This window comes from Empidonax traillii, unplaced genomic scaffold (genome assembly GCF_003031625.1).
Source record: "Empidonax traillii isolate 1590-97213 ecotype Southwest subspecies unplaced genomic scaffold, ASM303162v1 scaffold2180:size94112, whole genome shotgun sequence".
In the NCBI taxonomy this organism is placed as follows: Eukaryota; Metazoa; Chordata; class Aves; order Passeriformes; family Tyrannidae; genus Empidonax; species Empidonax traillii.
In genome coordinates this window covers 27,479-31,849 of record NW_020957373.1, presented here as the reverse complement: position 1 = coordinate 31,849, position 4,371 = coordinate 27,479, and the positions used below count along the sequence as shown (strand labels likewise).

The 4,371-nt window shown below is 52.9% G+C and overlaps 1 protein-coding gene across 1 annotated transcript in view; it reads left to right on the top strand.

Moving 5' to 3' along the window:
- Positions 1-460: 460 nt before the first annotated feature.
- The window catches only part of LOC114071652, a gene marked incomplete at its 3' end in the record, with an annotated part of 25,887 nt that continues 21,976 nt past the window's right edge, over positions 461-4,371 (top strand). The window contains exon 1 of the mRNA XM_027909501.1: positions 461-468. The remainder of the gene's footprint in view (positions 469-4,371) is intronic.

The window sequence follows — 4,371 nt, the reverse complement described above, 5'->3', positions numbered from 1 at the left end:
CACCGGAACCATTCCATGACTCCCTAAATTACTGTCCCACCCCCCCTCCCCCGGCTCCATCCGGGCATCTCCCGCCTCCCCGCCCGCCAAAACCTTCCCCGCCTGGCCACGCCCCTTCACATGACCACGCCCCTTCACATGACCACGCCCATCGCCCCCTTTTAACACGCCCCTTCCCTCCTCCGACCAGTCAGCGAGCCGGAGCTCACCCGACGTCCCCGCCCCCTCCCTGCCCTCGGCCAATCGCGGCGCGGGCCAAAGGGGGCGGTCCCCACGCGTGTGCGCGCGCGCGCGCGCGCGAGAGTCCCTGGCGACCGGGGCGGCCGCGGGGCCACCGCGCTGGGGACCGGGGACACCGGGACACACCCGCCCATGGAGCCGGCACGGGACGGGGAGCAGCAAGAGGAGGAAGAAGCAGAAGAAGAAGAAGCAGCAGTAGCAGCAGCAGAGGAGGAGGAGCGGGTTCCGGTGGGTACGGCTTTGGGGGGAGCAGCTGCCACCCGGCCTGAGTTGGGGGTTGGGGGTGCGACAGGCTGGGTCACGCTCGTGACCGCTGAACGCACCTTCTGCCCCACGAAGGGGCTTTTGGTGGGTCGCTGTTCCACGCCAGAGGAACTGCAGCGCAAGGAGGGGGACGCGGCTGAGCTGAGCCCACCCTGCTCCTCCCGCGCTCCAAGGAGGGGAGATGTGACCGGGCTGGTCCTTCCGTGCCCTGCGCTCTCCCCTGGGAGAAGGGCGGACCCTCCTCCCCTCCTGGGAAAAGGGCGAGTGTGTTCTGTTATTGCCCTAGTTACGGTTTAATAACTTTAAATTCTCGGTTGTTCTCTTCCCTTTGTTGTGCCCCGGGGAGGGGGGGGTGTTGCTGGCTGGGTCACTGACCCTGCTGGGAATGCGGGGACAGAGGGGCTGGAATCATGGAATAGTTTAGGTTGGAGAGACCTTAAACCCATCCAACCCCACCCTCTGCCCACGGCAGGGACACCTTCCACTATCCCAGATTGCTCCATCCTGGTCTTGGACACTTCCAGGAGTGCAGCAGCCACGACTTCCCTGGGAATTCCATTCCAATCCCTCACCACTCTCGCAGGGAAGAATTTATTCCTAACATCCAGTCTGAATCTGTCCACTTTAAATTTAACTGTTTTCCTCTTTGCCCTGTGTAAAAAGTTGCTGCTTCCCTTATTTTTTTAAGCCTCCTTCAAGTAGTGGAAGGTGCTGGACTAGTGGAAGGTGCTGGACTAGTGGAAGGTGCTGGACTAGTGGAAGGTGCTGGACTAGTGGAAGGTGCTGGACTAGTGGAAGGTGCTGGACTAGTGGAAGGCGCTGGAGGTCTCCCTGAAGCTTTTTCTTCTCCAGGCTGAGCTGGAGTGTCCCCATGGAGCCTCTCATTCCCTGGAAAGGCTCACACACAGCCCTGTGCACTTTGCTGTGGTTCACATCAGCGCTGGAGACAGGGGAGAGATCTCAGGAGATCGTGTCCCATCACATCCTGCCACCCCCACGCTCTGGATTCGGTGTCTTCCCGCAGTTTCCTCTTGGGACAGCACTGGGAAGATCCTTCCCGTGGGAGTTGCACTTCCCTGGCACCCGGGGTTGTGTCCTGCTGTTCCCAGGGTGGCTTCCAGAGGTGTGAAGGGCTTGGAGCACCTGCCCAGGCTCTGAGTGTTGCAGAGTGCTGGGAGGTTCCTCTGTGCCCTCGAACAGCCCTGGTTGGGCACTGGGGGCTGGAGGTGTTTGTGGATGCGTCACATCCATCGTTCTGTGCCAGGGAAGGTACAAGGGGACAACCCCAAAATGCAGAGGGATGGTTTCAGAGCTTCATCCCAGAGCTCAGAAGGGACTCGGAGGTTCAGCAGCCACGTGGTGACCAGTGGTGGGTGCCACATCAGCTGTTGGAAACATTCCCTGGGAAGAGCCATGGACTGGGAGAGGTTAATTTTCCTACCAGGGAAAATGGCAAGGGGTGAAACAAAGAGTGGAAAAGGCCATGGGAATAAATACGATGTGTTAAAGGCAAGTCTGACTTCAGGGATCGTGGGAATTGAGTGCTGTCTTAATTCAACTTCCAAAAACCTGCAGAAGGAATTTTTCCCTGTGTATTTTCAGGAAGGAGAGTTTGCCCCAGGACAGCAGGGATGGCTCTTGCTCTAATGCTTATTCTTCTATGTGTTTAAATAGAAATGAAGTTCCTTTAAGTGCTGCTTTACAGACAGATTTCAACGTCATGATCCTAAGCTGGGTGTGATGTTATAAACCAGTGGATTTACCTCCTGCTGCTTGTTTTGTTCATCACAGGTCAGGTGGTTTTGCTCCTTTTTGGGTGTCAGGTTCTGTTGTGGGGTTTTTTCTGTTTTTTGGAGGCTGTTGCTTCCTTCTCTGGGTTTGTTTTGCTCTGGGGTTCAAGTGCTGCTCTGACAACCTGAGCTCGGCTCTGGGAATTCCAGGTGGGAGCTGGGCCAAGCTCGTTCCTCCCTGACTGCTCCTCTGGGTGCAGGAGCAGTCTAACCCAGAAGAATCTTCTGCCTGTTTAAATATTTCAAGTTTCATCAGTGAAAACACTTCACCTGTTCCCACTTTGAGTTTAGTTTTGATGATGGGGATGATTTAATCCAAGTTTTTGACTCTACATTGAGCTAAACATAAACATTACAGATCAGATCCAGGAGGATCAAGCTTTGGGATTTCATTCTTAAGTGCTGCAAATTGGTGGCATCATTCCAGAATGTTCATTATTCCTGGGAAATTTTGCTTGTTCTAATTGGAAATGAGGCTTGGTTAAGGCTCCCTTTCCCAGGAGAGCTTGGACCAGGTGATTTTTGGAAGTCCCTGTTCTTTGAAAGGCGCAATAAGTAGTTGAGAGTTAACAGAAAGATCTTGAATTGCAAAGATTTAATGTGGAAAATTCCAATGGTGATCTAATGAGAAAAGATAAAGGAATGAGCATTTTCTTAACTACAAGCTGTGTGATACAGATTGTGAGATTTTAAAATAGAATAAATTACAAATGAGGGGGTACCCAGAGCTTTCTAAATGCTCCAAAGCTGAGAATGTGAAGAAGTAGTTGAGCTTCTGGTTGTATAAAACAATTCAGGAGCTCTGTTAAATGTTCATACTGGGGGGGGGGGATTTGGCCAGCGAGGATTTAAGGGATTTTTGCACAGCAATGACAATCAAATGGGTGAAACTAAATCCTTGGAAATGGCTGCAAATGGAAGGGGTGATCCTGAACACCCTGATCCACCTTGGAGTTAGTCCTGCTTCCAGCAGGAGCTTGGAGCAGATGGCCTCCAGAGGTGCCTGGAAACCTCAGGTATTCTGTGATTACCTGACTAAAACTTGTGCTTTAGGGATTAAGGTGCGTTACAAGGATCAGCTTCCTGTTCCCTGGCTGTGAACAGGGAATTCTGTCCACCTTTCTTTCCTAGGAAACCCAGGCAGCTTTGCTAATTCCCACTTATTTTGGGCTGTTCCATAAGTCTGTTGATGTTACAAACTCAACAGTGGAAACTTAAAATTTATGTCAGACAATCACAATGATGTGCTGACCAGTGTCAATGAATATTGTGTAAAAATCCAGCTTCACCTTCCTTGGAATGTTTTCAGCCCATCCCTGGCAGTTTGTTGTGTTATTGATTCAAAAGCCCAATAACTGTTGCACCAAATAAACCAGGTCAGAATTTACCTGATCTGCTGGTTGGAGGTGCCTTTGTGCCAGGAGGGGATGGTTTGGGTCTGGGAAATACTGGGGTTTTTTACTGAAAAAAAACCAAGGTACAGCTTAAATAGAATCACAGAATCAGGTGGGTTGGGAAGGACCTCCGAGACCATCCAGTCCAACCCTTGATCCAACCCCACCGTGGTTCCCAGCCCATGGCACTGATGGCACATCCAGCCTGTCCTTAAACACCTCCAGGGATGGGGAATCCACCCCCTCCCTGGGCAGCCCATTCCAATGGCTGAGCACTCTCTCTGGAAAGAATTTCTTCCTGATGTCCAACCTAAACCTCCCCTGGCACAGCTGGAGGCTGAACCCTCTTGTCCTACTGCTGCTTCCTGGGAGAAGAGACCAACCCCAACCTGGCTGGTTGGCCAACCTGGCCACACTCTTCCTGATCCAGACCAGGATCCATTGGCCCCCTGGGCACACTCTGGCTCATGTTCAGCTTCTTGTCCATCCCAAAGCCCAGCTCCCTTCCTGCCTGGCTGCTCTCCAGCCACTCTGTCCCAGCCCTGGGGCTGCTGGGGCTTGTTGTGGCCAAAGGGCAGGACCTGCACTTGGCCTGGTTGAACCTCATTCCCTTGGGATCAGCCCATGGATCCAGCTTGTCCAGGTCCCTCTGCAGAGCCCTCCTGCCTTCCAGGTGATCAACA